Consider the following 19795-nt stretch of genomic DNA (forward strand, 5'->3'; position numbering starts at 1 on the left):
ACCTACTCCCCCCCATCCTTCACAGTGACATTCAGAGCCTACCAAAATGTCAATACATGTTTTCCCATGCTTTAGTTTGTGAGTATAAAACATTATTTTTACTGTCAGGGCATGGAAGGTTTTGGAAGAATTTACCAGGCCTTGGTCTCAAAAAGTTTGAGAACCACTGGTCTAGGTTATGACCCCGACCGTACAAAACGAAGACTAAGACACCGACCATCCCCGATACTTTGAAAGAAGAGAAAGTCCCACCTATGTTTCTCTTCTTTCTAGGTTATGACCCCAACTGCTGTGACAGATCCACATGACTAAGTCCCACCCATGTTTCTCTTCTTTCTATGTTATGACCCCAACTGCTGTGACAGATCCACATAACTAAGTCCCACCCATGTTTCTCTTCTTTCTATGTTATGACCCCAACTGCTGTGACAGATCCACATAACTAAGTCCCACCCATGTTCTCTTCTTTCTAGGTTATGACCCCAACTGCTGTGACAGATCCACATAACTAAGTCCCACCCATGTTTCTCTTCTTTCTAGGTTATGTGACCCCAACTGCTGTGACAGATCCACATAACTAAGTCTCCCCCAAGTTTTCTTCTAGTGAACTATAACCCTGACGTTTTCAAGATAAATTGATCATCAGAAGTGGACCGTTGGGTCACCTTTTCTTTTCCAAGAGTGCTGCTTATATAAGAATATAACACCAACTAAATTTTGCAGATTACGTAACCGTTTCCACCGCATTCCCTTGACGCAAATAACATATGGAAAATGTCTTTCTGGTGCAAATGGCCTGTAAATCAGGGATCATCCTGCAATGCAGTAGAAACCACATTACGTGGTACAGTAAAGCCCAAAAGACACCAAAACAAGTTCCTTTTGCACATAGTTTGCATTCAGTTAACTCCGTATTTAGCAAACAAAAATACAACTGTTTTGACTGTTCAGTTTGCATCCCAAATGTTTGAAAACTGCTCATCGCATGAACTGCTATGCGTATGTGAAAATAAGACTTACAGCCTTAAAGGGGTTGTAAAGACAAAAATATTTTCCTCTTAAATTAAAGTCTGACAGTAGCTGATAAAGTAAAAAGTAATGTTTTGCATTATAACTAGTTTGATACCTGTTGAAATCGAGCTATTTTATTCACCTCCGTCACTCCTGAATCGTTATTCTCACTGACTTCCTGGTTTGCGGTGCACATTCATTCTTGCTACATCACGGCCTAATGGGAACTACAGTTCCCATTAGGCTTAGCCTCCATGCCTGTGAGGGATAAGAGAGCATCTTCACACAGGGCTGTAGTCATAGGGAGGGGGTGAGCACATTCCGCTTTCCACCATGCAAAACGGCTCAGATGCTGGTGGAAAGCAAGAAGAGGAGAGACAGGAAATGGCATTTTCAAACCTGGATTACTGTGGAGGTCAAAAGGAAAAACGAGGTAAGTGATATTTAAATGCTCTAGTTTACAGCAATCAATTGATCTAATAAAAAACGAACCTTTAGTGTTCCTTAAAGGTTTTAGACCAGACATACTAAAAATTTGGTTTGCTGTGTCCTTTACATGTATGACAAATAATGCAAAAAAAAAAATAGAGTTTGTTTTCTTTGGAAAAAAACATTAATAAAGTAGTAATTGACTGATATAATCATCATTATCATGCAGTAACACATTGGCAATGTGTAAAATGCACACATCCATATCAATAAGTTAACTATGGGGTTGGTTTACTAAAAACTGGAGAGTGCAAAATCTTGTGCAGTTGTGCACAGTAACCAATTTGTTTCTAACTTGAGCTTGTTAATCAATTAAGCTCTGACAAAAACCTGGAAGCCGATAGGCCACAATGCACAGCTGCACCAGATTTTGCACTCTCCAGTTTTAGTATATAACCCCACGGTGTGTTGCTGCTGCCTATTGATTACTTTGTTTTTACTCTCATTTACAACCAAAAAAGAGAGTAGCCACACTCCTGGAGTTAAAAGCCATAATATATGTTTATTGATTAAAAGGATACGTTCACATTTTTTTTTCTAAATTCCAGCTCCCCTATGTACCAATATAGTATTAATGTACTTTTTTTTGCAAAAATATCAAAGCTTTCCATTAAATCTACAGACACTTACTTCACTTGTCCTCATCAATGTTTCCAAATGTATCCATTAGTTTTGCCTTACTTCCTGATCAGACTTTAGGTCATGACACAGGAAGGAGTTGACCAGCTGAACTAAGGATGAGCTCTGGTGTGTTCGCATGGAACACGTGCGGAGCCCGACAGGAAGTGTGCATGGCGCTGCGCTAATCCCAGCCAGGGAGACATTGTCCCGATGCTCGGCTGCAGGGATCGTGAAATGTCTCCCTGGCTGTTATTAGCGCAGCGCCGTGCACACTTCCTGGCGGGCTCTGCACGTGTTCTATGCGAACAGGCCAGAGCTCATTCTTAATTAGCACACACCCTGCATCATCCACCCTCCTACCTACCCACCCACTCCCAGCTGCACGTTTTTTAAATGAAATGCAATTCAGTGATCACTCATCTCACTAAATACACAATATATAATCAACAGCATAGTGTATGGCCATCTTTAAAAAAGTACATAGGAGGGAGTGGACAGAAACACTCTCAAACACCATTCACATCTCTGCATAATGGTACCTCGCATTCCCACATGCGTTTTCTATTTTTAGCGAGGGGGCGTTTTGGAACATTTTCACTCGTCACGCATAGAGCAGCCCATCCACCGGAATGAGCTGCCCTACACACAACAATTGCCCCAAAGAAGCTTCAAGACTTCTTTTTAGAGCTGAGCTTGGTGCATTTTTAAATGTGATATTTCACAAACGTGTAGCTGGGAATGGGTGGGTGGGTAGGAGGGTGGATGATACAAGGTGTGTGCTAATGAGATCAGCTGGTTAACTCCTTCCTGTGTCATGACCTAAAGTCTGACCAGGAAGTAAGGCAAAACGAATGGATACCTTTGGAATCATTGATGAGGACATGTGTTTTTATAGATTTAATGGAAAGCTTTGATATTTTTGCCAAAAAAGTACATTAATGCTATATTGGTACATAGGGGAGCTGGAAAAAAAGAAAGGCAAACTTATCCTTCAATGCACAGCAGACCACCTGAACACCTCTTCCCTGATGCATTTTACTCATAATGAGTTTATTGATCGTGTTTACGCAGACTTATTTAGTGAAATAGTTATATTAATGATAAATAGTTATATTGATACCATTAGTTATTATTTAAAGCTGTAACTTCACTGGAAGATAATTAATACATGGATGTTGTTACTCTTATTGGGCTTCTTTAGTAATGCAGTAGAAAAGTCAGTGATGATGTGAATAGTGCAAATGGCAACTAATCATGTTTCTCTTTACTGTAGTCAGAACATCTAGAAATGTTATGTTGACTATTGGTGAACCCGCATTTGGCCCGATTTTATAAAGTAGGAAGTAAATTTCAGCTATATTCACATTAAACAATCAATATGGTGAAGAGGACAATCCCATTTTTCCAACTCCTCTGCTCATTGAGATTGGGTTGGGCATGTAAATGCTCACAGTAAACTGGCTTTTTTATGTTCAGTTAAACAATCCTACTTTAGATTGCACACAGATAGGAGAGACCATGACACATTTATTTTGAAATAAAACATTTCCACAAATTTAAATTCATTTTCTTTCAACATATTTTACTTATACCCAACAAAACAGACAACATTATTAGAAAAATACATCCATAAATTTTTATTACTTTCACTTATTTACTCTTAGGAACTATGGGCCAGATTCACGTAGGAGGCGGTATCTTTGTGCGGGCATAGCGTATCCTATATACGCTACGCCGCGGTAACTTAGAGAGGTGAGTACCGTATTCACAAAGAACTTGCGCCCTAAGTTACGGCGGCGTAGCGTAAATGGGCCGGCGTAAGCCCGCCTAATTCAAAGTAGGCTGGTAGGGGGCGTGTTGTATGTTAATGAATCGTGACCCCACGTAAATGACGCACTTAACGAACGGCGCATGCGCGCGCATGCTCAGTATCACGTCAAATTTTCTCTGTAAATTACACCGGCTCAATGCTTAGTCGATGTGTATCAGGAGATACGCCGTCGTAAGTCCTTTGTGAATCTGGCCTTATATGTGTAGAATGCAGCAGAAAACGCTAATGCTAGTTTAGAATTGATGCACAGTAGAGAAGTGTCATCTCTAAACTTGGTGTAAAAACACTGAAGCAAAACTGTGAAAAATTGTACATTTTATTTATTGGCATAGTAGTATCACAGCAGCTGCCAGATGTCTTTAGATAACAATAGCAAAGGGTATAAAATATACCTTGAACACATGTCTGTCCTAATTGCTTGTGAAAGAATGGGCAGCTTTACTGGGCCTTTATCTGCTGTCAGCAGCTATGCCTTTATGTAATCTGGCCTAGGTAGATAACAATTGTAAACACCATCTTACAACAGATAAACTTTCCCTTAGCAATAACTTTACTGGAAGTGATAATTTTCTTTAACAGTTTTTCTTATTGTACATATAATATACAAGGCTTATTCTATCATAAGGCAAAAACAAAGGTGTACAAGATATTTAAAGTGGTGTTAAATAAAAATAAAAAAATACATTGCAATTTACCAATCCTCAGGTGTCAAGGCTGCATTCGTTTTATTTTTAGGGCATTTTTTGGGCATGTTTCCTTTATTCTTATGGTGATCTGGCAAATAAGTGTCAGTTATGCCGCGTACAGACGGTCGTTTTCTGCGATGTAAAAAAACAACGTTTTCTGTGAAGTAAAAAACAACGTTTTTGAAACTTCAATTTTCAAAAACAATGTTGCCTACACACCATCGTTTTTTCACAGTGCTCTAGCAAAGCGAGGTTACGTTCACCACGTTTTTCCATTGAAGCTCGCTTCATAACTAGCTTCTGGGCATGCGCGGGTGTAAAAACGTCGTTTGAAACGTCGTTTTTTGCTACACACGGTCAATTTCTGTGAAGTAAAAAACGACGTTTTGAAAAACGACACATAAAATTGAAGCATGCTTCAATTTTTTTTGGTCGTTTTTCAGAAGACATAAAACGTTGTTTTCTCCCACACACGGTCAATTAAAGTGACGTTTTTAAAAACGTCGTTTTTTTACATCGCAGAAAACGACCGTCTGTACGCGGCATTAGAGTTCTGAGACAAACCGTTTACCACTGACAGGGGTGCTCACAATGCAAATTCTTTTTCAAAAGGAAAAAAAAATGTTGCTGGAACGACAGTTATCAGGAGCTCAACCTTAAGGCCCCTTTCACATTGAGGAGTTTTTCAGGCGGTAAAGCGCTAAAAATAGCGCTGCTATCCGGCCTGAAAAACTCCTGCCCAGCTACCTCAATGTGAAAGCCGAAGGGCTTTCACACTGAGGCGATGCGCTGGCGGGAGACAAAAAAATCTCCTGTCAGCAGCATCTTTGGAGCGGTGAGAGGAGCGGCATGTATACCGCTCCTTCACCGCTCCTTCCCATTGAAAACAATGGGAACCGCGGCAATACCGCCCGCAATGCGCCTCTATATAGGCGCATTGCGGTCGGTATTAACCCTTTATCGGCCGCTAGCGGGGGTTAATACCGCACCGCTAGCGGCTGATTTCCACGGCAATCCCGGCGGTATAGCGCCGCTATTTTTAGCGGCGTTATACCGCCACCGCAGCTCCCGCCCCAGTCTGAAAGGGGCCTTAGGCTCGGTTCACACTTGTACGATTCGGGAACCAGCGCGATTCCAGTGCGGGTTCCCGCATAGCACCCGAATAGCCAGCGGTTCCCACTGCCCTTTGCAAAACGCTGTGGGTGTCAATACAAAATTAATGACACCGCAGAATGGTTCGCAGATTGCAGTGAGAGCTGTGAATTGGTGCAGGAATCACATTGTATTAGTGTAAACACCCTTGTGATCTGATTCCAGTACAGATCAAAAAAAGGGTCCTGCACCACTTTTGGTGCGAATGTGATGCAAATTTAGCCATTCAAACTGTATGGCTGAATTTGCATCGCACATACATCGCATGTGATCACAGAATCACATGAGATGTCTGACATGAACCCGGCTCAGTCTCTTAGTGACCACTGAGAGCCTGAGACAGCCACTCCCACCCCCTCCACAGCCCAGCACTCCGGGGGGGGGGGGAGGCTGAGCAGACAGCAGTGAATCAATGGTGTTTGTTCACTCAGTTCTCAGTCTTAAGGCGTGTACACACGATAGGTTAACCAGAGGACAACGGTCTGACGTACCGTTTTCATCGGTCAAAACCGATCGTGTGTGGGCCCCATAGGTTATTTAACCTTCGGTTAAAAAAAAAGCAAACTTGCTTTAAAATTTAACCAATGGATTGCTAACCGATAGGTCAAAACTAGGGTTGTCCCGATACCGATACCAGTATCGGTATCGGGACCGATACTGAGCATTTGCGGGAGTACTTCTACTCCCGCAAATGCCCTCGATGCCAGATCCGATACTACCCCCCCGCCGCAATGCCGCCGCTAACCGCAACGCCGCCTAGTTAATGAGCGTACGGGGAACATTACAGCTTTCATTTAAATAGCTGTCTGTTCCCCGCCGCGCCGCATATAGACACTCCCCCTTGCTCGGGATTGGACTGGTGGTCTGTCTATCAAAGTGCCGATCCCCGTCCAATCCCGAGCAAGGGGGAGTCTCTGTACGCGGTGCGGAACACACAGCTATTCAAATAAAAGCTGTAATGTTCCCCGCACGCTGATTAACTAGGCGGCGGCGACATCATCTAGGTATGGGGAGACATGGCTGCATCTGTGGGGGACATGGCTGCATCTGTGGGGGACATGGCTGCATCTGTGGGGGACATGGCTGCATTTGGGGACACATTTAAAAAAAAGTATCGGTATTCGGTATCGGCGAGTACTTGAAAAAAAGTATCGGTACTTGTACTCGGTCCTAAAAAAGTGGTATCGGGACAACCCTAGTCAAAACCGATCGTTAGTACGCACAACCATCAGTTAAAAATCCACGCATGCTCAGAATCAAGTGGACGCATGCTTGGAAGCATTGAACTTCGTTTTTTTCAGCACGTCGTTGTGTTTTACGTCACCGCGTTCTGACACGATCGGTTATTTAACCTATGGTGTGTAGGCGTGACGGACCATCAATCAGCTTCATCGGTTAACCTAGGACAACTGTCCTTCAGACCATTTTCATCGGATGGACTGATCGTGTGTACGAGGCTTTAGAGTTGGCAGGGGACAGATGCAGCATCGGACCTATGCTGAATCCACCTAGCTAAATATGATTTGAAAAAAAAAAAAAACATACTTCTCTTTTAATTCAGTAGTTAAATCCATCTAAATCTGCTAGTGCATCCAATGGTGCCACACCAGTTCAGTTTTATTGTCCAATCGGTGTGCAATCTAAATAAACCATATGTGTCAAACACAAGGCCCGCGGGCCGCATCCGGCCCTCCAGGCCATTTCATGTGGCCCTCGCACCTCCTCTGGTCCTACTCCAGACCCTTACTTTCTGCTTCCAAGCAATGCATCCAGCTTCTTCCCAGCAGCAGCATAAGGAAAGGGGGTGCACTGTGATGTAAGGGAGAGTGGGGGACTCAACTTCTGATGGTGGGGGGGCTCTTGACATCTAGTGTAAAGGGGAAGGGGATGCGCTGGACATCTAACCATACAGATACAACCGGCCCTTTTGAGGGCCATCATAATGCTGATGCGTCCCAAGATGAAATTGAGTTTGACACCCCTGGAAACCAATCACGCCAGCAAACAGTCCAATAGTCATGACTTCCTTTTTGATCAATTTGGGCTTGATTTAAATGGCATCTGATCTACATCAGTCAATCAGCCAGGGCGGAGAAAACAAACATGCGATTGATAATTTGATTTAATTTGATCATATCTTCCAACTATCGTTCGAAATCCACTTTCCTGTGTGTGTCATATAGATCAATTATTCCTATCAGGAAAGATCAATCAGAAAATAAATAAATCATTTATGAAAGGGTGTATGGCCACCATAACACTAGCCTCTCCCCAGATTGACAATGCTGCTGTCCAAGGGTATCTCTGTTGCTTTCCATCCAGAGTGGAGACACCCTAAGACAGGAGGTGGCTGGATCGCCAGGTGAAAGGATTGTGGTTGCACTATATCACATTTTTGTTTTTGGGTTTAATACCACTTGTAATAGCCATTATAATAGTTGGACTGGAATCATTTGGAGACAGACAGAGGAGTAAGGAATAAATAGCTTTAAGTCTACCAGCAGTCATCTTCTTGCAAAGTAAAAACTTCATTTAAGGACAAGAAGGTAAGTTGTCCATCCAGCCACCAGTAGAGCCCCGATCAGCACAGTATAACTGAACAGCACAAACGCCAGCATCTCTTTCAGCACCATGAGAAAGTGGACAGCGAACGAATCCCTGGGATCCATACGGGACAAGGAGACCTCCTCACCGATCCTGTACAAACAATCACCATATAAACTGTAACATAATACACATCACACCATTCACCTGTAAACATGTAATCATATCCAATTAATGGCACTTTGTAAATCATAGTGGAGTGACTAGGACAGCGCTACAGTGCAAGTTTAATGATAACAATATTTATTCCAACCCCCCCTAATTATTCCCTATAAGCTGCATCTATCAAAATGACGTACTTATTCCAGAATTATTTAGAGAATGGTATGATGGGAAAAGTGATAGACAATTCTGTAGCACGCTTTTACTGTAGAAGGTTTATTGACCAAAGAGAGAGCCATAAACATGAAATGGAGGGCAGAGAAGATTAATATTTAATGCGATAATTGCTTAGAATGCACTTGATCGGCAGCGTTATGACGCTGGAAGAACTTTAATTGAAAAAAGAAAAGTAAAAATAATAAATTAAATACATTTTCTATGGTTTATAAGTGTATCTGTTGTAGTTAACATAAAAAAAAGGTTAATTATCTATCTATATCTATCTATGTATATATAAATATCTCTATATAGATATATATATATCTATAGATATAGATATATATCTATAGATATATATATACACACATATATATATATATTTATAGATAGATAGATAGATTTTATATATATATATATATAGATATAGATTTTATATATATATATATATAGATATAGATTTTATATATATATATATATATATATATATATATATATATATATATATATATAGAGAGAGAGAGAGAGAGAGAGATTATATATATATATATATATCTCTCTCTCTCTCTCTCTCTCTCTCTCTCTCTCTCTCTCTCTATATATATATATATATATATATATATATATATATATATAGATATATATATATAGATATATATATATATAGATACATATATATATACATATATATATATATATATATATATATATATATATATATATATATATATATATATATATATATATATATATATATATATTAAAATCATAACTATCACATCTTCGTAGGCTGTTCCAAAATAAAGTTTCACTTTGCTCGTTTCAACATTTAAAAGTAAGAAAATGAGAAGTTCCAGTAAATAGCAAACTAGTTTGAAAAGCAACATAAATCCTATACTGTATAGAGATATTACATAGAAAATGATGCTTACCTTCCTAAAGCAAAGTTTGATCTTCTGGGTCCTGTAGCTGAGCGATGCTGTCTGCTCCTCTTCCTGTCTGCTAATCTCCAGATCCTTCAGTAATGTTCCTGTATTCAGTCTGTACAACTAATGGACTAGGTGTGGTCACACAGACCAATTATTACAGATGATAGGCAGTTTTGTCTTTGTGGCTTTCAGCAAATCCATGTCTATTTTTAACAGATGCAGCAGACTTACATTGAAGTTAATGTTTAAATATGTACATTGAATCGAAAGGTGTATAGGGAACAGTCTTTGTGATTTAGAAGGATGTTTTTAATATAGTATTTTTATTTTTTAACTATTATTACTATAATGTTATATAACAGCTACTCTGTCCTTGCAGATCGTTAAATACAACATAATTTATATTAATTATATTCACAGGACTTCATATTAATGTCACATTTTTTGCTCCTTTGTTTATCTGTCACTTTACTGATTAAAGTGACACTAAATGATATGTTATTCTCCCAATATGATCCATGCACGTTGGGGGTTATTTATGAAAGGCAAATCCACGTTGCATTACAAGTGCAAACTACGGGGCAGATCCACATACATCTGCGCCGGGCGCAGCGTATCTAAGATATGCTACGCCGCCGTAACTTATCTTTTTTAGTTTGAATCCACAAAGAATCCGCGCCGTAAGTTACGGCGGCGTAGTGTATCTCTCGCGACGTAAGGGCGCGGAATTCAAATGGCTGTGATGGGGGCGTGTTTTATGTTAATACGTCGTGACCCGACGTAAACGTCGTTTTTTTTAACTGCGCATGCGCCGTCCCTGGGGGTATCCCAGTGCGCATGCTCGAAATTAAACCGGAACCAGCCAATGCTTACGACGGTGACGTCATTCTACGCAAATTCTTATTCGCGAACGACTTGCGCAAACGACGCAAAAAATTCTAAATTGTACGCGGGAAGGACGGCCATACTTAACATTGAGTACGCCTCATAATAGCAGCTTTAACTATACGCCGTAAAAAGCCGAAAAAAATGCGCCGGCCGGACGTACGTTTGTAGATCGCCGTAAATAGCTAATTTGCATACTCGACGCGGATTTCGATTGGAAACGCCACCTAGCGGCCGCTGAAAAATTGCATCTAAGATCCGACGGCGTACGAAGACGTACGCCTGTCGGATCTAGCCGAGATGCCGTCGTATCTTGTTTTGAGGATTCAAAACAAAGATACGACGCAGGAATTTTGAAATTATGTCGGCGTATCTATTGATACGCCGGCATAATTTAAAAATTCCCGCGTAATTTCAAAATTCCCGCGTCATTTCTTTGTGGATCTGCCCCTACAAGTGCAAAGTCACTTGAAATTGCACTGAAAGTACACTTGGAAGTGCAGTCGCTGTAAATCTGAGGGGAAGTTCTGAAATGAGGGGGAAGCTCTGCTGATTTTATCATCCAATCATGTGCGAGCTAAAAACATTTTTTTTATTTTCCTTGCATGTCCCCCTCGGATCGACAGTGACTGCACTTCCAAGTGCACTTTTAAGTGCACTTTGCACTTGTAGTTTGCACTTGTAGTGCAAAGTGGATTTGCCTTTCGTAAATAACCCCCACTGTCTCCTTTAGAAACTGAACTTAACTCACGGAAGGTGTAGGAACTCTATGGATGATTCTATCTTGACGCTTTCCCAGGCTCTACATGGGTCTCCGGTTCATGCATGCGTGGAGAGGTTACTGCTGCAAGGAGCGTCCACCCTCTAGCACAAGCTGTATCTCCCTGGAGTAGCAATTATCACAAACAAGCTTCCTGAGCAGCTTCATGATGCTCTGCCCCTATGCAAGGATCGTCTGCCAGAGAGGCACTAATCCAATAACCAGAGCTGCTGATAATATTAAGATCCCATTTCTCCTTGCCACAGGAAAGAAATTTGATTTGGGGGTAACTAAAACTACTCAGTCTGACCTTTACATGGAAAAAAAGAAAAGAAAATAAACAACCCAAGTTGAAGAGATTCCTGTAAGTGTAACCAGAAATATCTTTCCATAAAAGCAAGGAGAATTAGTCAAGCACGATAAAATAAGCAATGCCCAGTAAACTATTTGTTAAAATGTTTACCCAACACTTGCAGTTTACAACGTTCAATGTGGCTGGTTCCTGTTCTCTCAGTACTCCTTCCCTGAACATCCAGTTTTCAGAGAAACACATTAACAGTGGACAGTGCAGTCTGGAACAAGTCTATTAGCTTGGAGAAGGGAAGGGATGAGAAGGAGAGAGGATTAAGGGTCCTGCACGATTTTTCTCCGAATGTGATGCAAATTCTACCACCATACAATCTGTATGGCCGAATTCGCTTCGTACAGACATCGCATGTCATCTGCACAGGGGCATGGCAGCTCATGGCACCAACTTAAACTTGAACATAGGCAAAGATTAAAAGATAAAGAAGCTGCACACTTTGTATACGTGGCTAAATCATCTGCTGCACGTGCTTAAAAACGAAGGGCTAGATTCAGAGACAGTTACGCCGGCGTATCAGTAGATACGCCGTCGTAACTCTGAATCTACGCCGTCGTAAATTCAAGCGTATTCTGGAAACCAGATACGCTTAAATTAGGCTAATATATGAGCGGCGTAAGTCTCCTACGCCGTCGTATCTTAGGGTGCATATTTACGCTGGCCGGTAGGTGGCGCTTCCGTCGATTTTAGCGTAGAATATGCAAATGAGCTGGATACACCGATTCAGAAACGTACGTGCGTACGTCGTTCGCGTAAGGCTTTTTCTGGCATAACGTTACTCCTGCTATATGAGGCATAGCCAATGTTAAGTATGGACATCGTTCCCACATCGAATTTTGAAAATTTTACGTCGTTTGCGTAAGTCGTTCGCGTAAGTCGTTCGCGAATAGGGCTTTACGTAAATTACGTCCACGTCAAAAGCATGGACTATTTGCGACGTGATTAGAAGCATGCGCACTGGGATACGTTCACGGACGGCGCATGCGCCGTTCGTGAGAAACGTCATTTACGCGGGGTCATGTTTTATTTACATAAAACACGCCCACCTCTTGACAATTTGAATTCGGCGAGCTTACGCCGGCAGATTTACGCTACGCCGCTGCAACTTACGGAGCAAGTGCTTTGTGAATACTGCACTTTCCTCTCTAAATTGCGGCGGTGTAGCGTAAATAACATACGCTACGCCCGCACAATTTTACGTCGCCCTACCTGAATTTAGCCCTAAGGGTTTACTATCACTTTAACTATATTTTACCACTTCTGCAACAATTACATGTTTTTATAACTTTTGCACGGAATGCAGTGTGATCCAAGAAATATTTCTCCCCTGAGCGGCCCCCATCTATTGATGCTTACCCAGTGGTACTGTAACAGTAATATTAAAGAAGCCTCTACAGTAAGCAATGCATAGGCTGACTTTCTGAAAGGACTAGGTGCCTGGCTGCCTCTGGCTTCAGTACTAAGTCAAAGGGGGTTATTTACGAAAGACAAATCCACTTTGCACTACAAGTGCAAACTACAAAGTGCAGTCGCTGTAGAACTGAGGGGTAGATCTGGAATTAGGGGAAGCTCTGCTGATCCAATCATGTGCAAGCTAAAATTATGTTTTTTATTTTCCTTGCATGTCCACCTCGGATCTACAGCGACTGCACTTCCAAGTGCACTTTGCTTGTGTAGTTTGCACTTGTAGTGCAAAGTGGATTTTCCTTTCGTAAATAACCCCCTATGTGTGTGCTACAAAGTACCTTTTCCTAAATTTTTGTCAAAGGAGTCTGCTATTCTGATGCTGTTTTTTGACTGAGGGTGTCCTGTGCCCTACGCTTCTCTGCCACATATTTCCTGTTGTGAGAAAAAAACTTCTCTTTGTTCAAGCATAAAAGTGACTGGCGCCCATTTCTCTATATTGTGCACCACCCACAATGTCTAGTAACCTGCACCCTAATGCCGCGTACAGACGGTCGTTTTTTGTGATGAAAAAAAACCGACGTTTTGAATCATGAAATAAAACAACGTTTTTGAAACTTCATTTTCAAAAACGACGTTGCCTACACACCATTGTTTTTTCAAAATGCTCTAGCAAAGCGCGGTTACGTTCAGCACTCTTTTCCATTGAAGCTCGCTTCATAACTTGCCCACTGCCCACACACTATAATTTTCATTGACACAAAAAACGGCGTTTTGAAAAACGACACAAAAAATTCGAACATGTTCGAATTTTTTTTTGTCGTTTTTCAGAAGACCTAAAACAATGTTTTCCCCACACACGGTCATTTTAAATGACGTTTTCAAAAACGTCGTTTTTTTTCATCACACAAAACGACCATCTGTACGCGGCATAAGGAGGAATGTCAGCCTCTGCCTCTCTGTCTCTGGGGGTCACCACCAGGCCTCTGGAAATAGTCCTCACGCCGCGTACACACGATCATTTTTCGGGTTGTAAAAAACAACGTTTTTCAGGCTCTAGAAAAAACTACGTTTTTTTCAACTTCATCATTAAAACGCCGTTGCCCACACACGATCGTTAAAAAAAAATGCTCTAGCAAAGCGCGGTGACGTACAACACGCACGACGGCACTATAAAGGGGAAGTTCCATGCGGATGATGCCACCCTTGGGGCTGCTTTAGCTGATTCCGTGTTAGTAAAAGACGATTTGCGCTTTTCTGTCTGTTACAGCGTGATGAATGTGCTTACTCCATTATGAACGGTAGTTTTACCAGAACGAGCGTTCCCGTCTCATAACTTGCTTCTGAGCGTGTGCGGGTTTTTCACGTCGTTAAAGCCCACACACGATCATTTTTTACAACCCGAAAAACGACAATGTTAAAAACGTCGTGAAAAAATAGAGCATGTTTGAAAAAAAATTTGACAGTTTTTCAGAACCCGAAAAATGCTCTGAAGCCCACACACGATCATTTTAAATGACATTTTTAAAAAAACTTTGTTTTTTACAACCCGAAAAATGATCGTGTGTATGCGGCATCAGTTTAAATTTTTTTTTGTTTTTCTTTTCCTTTATTTTCACCTGGTGAGCCTGTCAGTAACACACTTATGCCTTGTACACACGACCGGTTTTCACGATGAGAAAACTGCCATTTTATACTGGTATATTGGTCGTGAAAACGAAAAAACGAAAAAACTGCCTGCAAAAAATTTTGAAACCAGCTCTCTTTTTTCTCGTCGTGTTTCCCGTCAGTCTTTCTCTCATCGTGAAAAATGGTCGTGTGTATGTGTGTTGTACGTCACCGCGATTTGGAGTTGCCGAAAGAAGACGGACTGCGAGTCGGTTCTATACGGCGCCTGCGTACCGACGTTCGGCTTCTTTCGGCAACTCGTGACGCGATGTATGCGCCGGTCGGAAGCATGTCAATCAATTAGGAACGCCCAGTCCAGTTCAGATTTTTGAAAGACAAATATACAAGCCCATTTCTCGGGCTTCTTCAATAGGGAAAACAGCAAAATGTTGAAAGCTCAGTAACCTATGAAAACCAGAGTCACTTTAGCAAATAGGGATCTCACTGGTTACTCTGGGTTACTGCAAAAAATAAAAAAAGAATAAAGTGTATGTGTGTGTGTACACCACTGTTAGCTGTTAAAGGGGTTTTCCACCCATTTTGTAAGTTTATTAAAAGTCAGCAGCTACAAAAAGTGTAGCTGCTGGCTTTTAATAAACCGACACTTACCTGCTCCACGGCTCCAGCGACGCGCCGGACGGGGCTCCGCTCCTCGCCCCCCCCTCGCCGGCCGGCGTCTTCATGCTCAGTGTGGGCACCCGGCCGTGACAGCTTTCGGGTTCACGGCCGGGCACTCACTGCGCATGCGCGGGCGGCACTGCGCATGCGCGAGCGGCGCGGCGAGGCGCCGACTGATTGGACAGGCAATCGCCGAGGACCTGTCACGTGTCCTGGGCGATTGCCTACAGCAGCCCCTTCCTGTGGGTGATTAAGCTTAATCGCCTAGGCAATTAGGCTTAATCGTCTACCCGGAAGGAGGAAGTGGGACAGGAAGTCCCACTCCTCCTGAAGCCCCCACTCCCCCCCCCAAAAAGATTACATGCCAAATGTGGCATGTAAGGGGGAGAGGAGTGGGTTAAGAGGAAGTTCCAAATTTGGGTGGAACTCCTCTTTAATGTTTTTTTTTTAATTATTATTATTTATTTATTTCCTTTACACCTAATTACTGGCAGGCCCAGTCTTGTTTTCAGATGCAAGCGATTAGAAAACTGGACTAGAAGTATATCGGTTGGAAATTAGGTGTTGCATACACTGACAGCTTATCATTTTCCCTTGTTACATAATTAGCTGCAATTAGGTCCTCAGTCCTTATTCATTTTTTACATGTTGAATTCTGACGCCAAATGGTAAGCCAACCTGGAGAGGGAACAGGCAGGTCTGTAGATGTCTTGTAATAACACTTGATATGTGTTTATGACAGTGTTTTCTCATCAGCACATATTTAATTATGTTTTTTAATCAACAGCTACATACATAGAAATCCAAGAGCAAATTATTTTTTCGGTTGTTGTTTTACTCAGTCTAGTAAAATGCAATGTACATGATGATATACAAGAAAACCACATCATTTGTGTATACAGTGGAATCTTGGTTAACGAGTAACGCTGTTAACGAGCGTTTTGAATAACGAGCAACTTTTGTTTAAATCCTTACTCGGTTTGCGAGTGTTGTCGCAAAATGATTAGAATTAAAGCTAATGGGGTGTGCAGTACCACATTTAGCCATAGGTGACACTCGGAACGGTTCAGAGCCATTGGGAAATACTCAGAATAACCCGTAAATACTTGTAAATACTCTGTTCCCGAGTTTTCCAAGCCTTTCCGAGTTCACCCGAGCTGTCACTGTTTATTTCCGAGGCTCTCTGGCACCCCACACCTCTGGCCACATGTGGTATTGCATACAATAGAAGTCAATGCGGAACAAATTATCTTTGTTTCCATTGACTTCTATGGGGAAACTCACTTTGATATGCGAATGCTTTGGATTAAAGCATTCTCCCGGAACGGATTATGCTCGCAATCCAAGGTTCCACTGTACTTTGTTACCTATTCTGATCACAAGCCAAAGCAAATCACAAATTCCCAACAACTGCTTCTAATAAAAGGAACTAGATGGTGGAGTATTCAGTGGTGGATTTAATGCATTGTGTGTAAAGGCCTTTGTATTCTCTGGGATCTGATTATTGACCCACTGACTTATTTTCCTGTTAATGGCCAAAAAAAAACATATTTTTGTGGTTCACAAAGGGGCATTAAATTAGGGTAACATAGCAATAAATTTAACACCCCTCCTAGAAACAGTGTTCCTGTTTTTTCTCCACCATAGGATCATGGCCGAAGACTGACTCTGCAAGGAGTCTGCAATGTCCTGCAGGATGGCCTCTAAGCTGAGGCTGTGCATAAGTACCCTTTTCGGGTGACACGATGTCAGATGCCTTTTAAACGCATAGCAAGATAATTGTGACCATTTGTAGGAGGCGGTATAGTTTTTTTTTTGGGCTTGTCTGTGCTATGGCACAGGTAACTGTAGCGCAAAATGTGTATTCCAAGGCTCAGCTAGGTGGGTAGTGCAGTCTGGCTGAGGTCCCTAGGTGGCACAGCGGAGTTGGAGTGGTCATGTGAAAGTGAAGTAATGTGATGGGTCAGTGCTCTATTGAAACCTACTGCCACTAGGCTCATTTTTGCAGTGTTTTCCTGTGCATTCGCAAGCTATGCCTCAAATCATTGGACTACTTTCACTTATATTTGTTTGGTGGGCTACTTTCACTGCTACCTGCAATTTCCTCTGGTAAATTCAGGATTGACAGACTACTTTCTAGAAGTCACCATAAGCCTTATCAGAGGAGCAAGAAGATTACCTTGGGGAGTTTGACTTAACCCCCATTAAGGCAGTGAGGGAAATTCTCCAGTTGGAGGAATCATCAGAGCCTGCCCAAAAGCGACACATAGGTTTACCAACACCTAAAAAAAGGAAGTCTCCACCTTCCTGTTTATTAAAGAAATTAGGGTGCTGGCGAGGGAAGTGTTGGGGGAAGAGTGACAGGAAAACATGTAGAATTACCTGACAAAAAGGTAGAGATGGGCTAAACACCCCCAGGTTTGGTTCACGCCAAAACGCTTGAACATTGAAAAAGTTCGGACCCGAACGATGAACTCCATTGAAGTCTATGGGACCCAAACAGGAAAAATACAAAGTTCCAATTTTTAAGGCTTATATGCAAGTTATTGGGCATAAAAAGGGTATGGGGACCTGGCTAAAAAAAAATTTTAAAATGTAAAAAAAAGTGAAACGATAACAATGAAAAATTCCTTTAAAAATAGTGCATGGGGGGTCCCCTTAGTCTGCCTGTAAAGTGTTGCATCTGTACCATGTATAGAACCTGCTGCAGCAAAACTGACATTTATAAAGAAAAAAAAATATTTACAATTCTCAATTCCTTTTTTGTGCGGTTATAGATTGTTCTTTTCTTTTATTGACCTCCTTTCAAAAGAAAGAAGTTCCCCTGATGAAGGGATTCTTATCCTGAAACGCGTTGGGACTAAGAAAAAGAGACAGACATCTGAGAACTGTATGAATTGCATTGTTTCATGTGGACACTATATGGTTAATGTGTTGCCAAAGATTTTAACAGTTTTTCTAATAAATTTATGTAACAATTTTTCTAAATTTTGTGATTTTCTCAAGTTGCCTTAAAAGCCCCACACCCACTGGGCGGTATTCCATTTTTGAATAATCCATTTATTTAGGGTGTTGGCAATCATTTAGTCGTTTCAGTTGAAGCTCCCTTTTCTAAGGCCTTGGTAAGTTTGCAGTTTATCCATACGCTTTCCATTTTTGGATGATGGATTGAACAGTGCCCCCTCCATGAGATGTTCAAAACTTGGGATGTTTTTTTAGAACATAATTCTGCTTTAAACTTCTCCACAACTTTATCCCTGACCTGTCTGGTGTGTTCCTTGGACTTCATGATGCTGTTTGTTTACTAAAGGTTCTCCAACAAACCACTGAGGGCTTCACAGAACAGTTGTATTCATACTGAGATTAAATTACACACAGATGGACTCTATTAATTAGGTGACTTCTGAAGGCAATTGGTTTCACTAGATTTTAGATAGGGGTATCAGAGTAAAGGGGGCCAAGTACAAATGCACACCACACATAACATATTTGTAAAAAAAAAAATATTTAAAACAATTTTAAAATTTCCTTTCACTTCACAACTATGTGCCACTTTGTGTTGGTCTATCACATAAAATACATTTGTGTTTTTGGTTGTAACATGACAAAAATTTCAAGATGTATTAATACTTTTTCAAGGCACTGTACCCAATGAAGTCCAGCATGTGGTGGGGACACGCAGTCAATGCAGCAAAACTTTATTTTACTTAACCAATGAAGCGGGCAATCCTTACCACAGATGCAAGTGGTTGGTGAGCACACGGTCAAGAAATCATGATCCATAATCATTGGGAATTCATTGTTCCCAGATAGTGCCAAACTTCTTAGACCTCAGAGCAGACTAAAGACCTTGGCATACTCACCCAGGGGTCGGTCAAGCTGCCTCTTTAAATATAGACAACAGGACAGGGATTGTGGTGGCATACGTGAGCTAATAGCTCCAAAAATGAAAATCTAAGATACTTTGGGCGATGACGAATGGCCCCTATGCCCACAGATGTTCAGTATATTGGTGAAAAAATGGGGATAACGCAAAGTAGACTTATTTGCCTCTCCCCAGAACACCAAGGTGAACTAGTTAGTTCATATTGAGTTTTTTTTCTATTTAGACAACGGTAACCAATGCCTTAGCCTGTGCATTTCCTCCTGTTCCCCATCAGGCTTGAGGAGATTGTTTTTGTAACAAGTGCACCAATACAGCTACAGAGTACTGTCCGTGACACTTTATTTGTATTAACATCCATATTTTCGAAACACGCTTTCAGAGTGTTGGGGTACAGCCTGAAAGCTTGTTCTTAAAATTTGGATGTTAGTGCAGGAATCCTTGACAACAGTAACATTCCATTTTACCAAAGAGGCCATTCCTCTCCAGAACCTATTTCTCCTTCCTTGGTGCCCCAATATTCTTCCCATTGCTCAGGATTGTCCAAACTTTTTTCAAAGAGGGCCAGATTT

Source organism: Rana temporaria, chromosome 1 (assembly GCF_905171775.1).
Source record: "Rana temporaria chromosome 1, aRanTem1.1, whole genome shotgun sequence".
In the NCBI taxonomy this organism is placed as follows: Eukaryota; Metazoa; Chordata; class Amphibia; order Anura; family Ranidae; genus Rana; species Rana temporaria.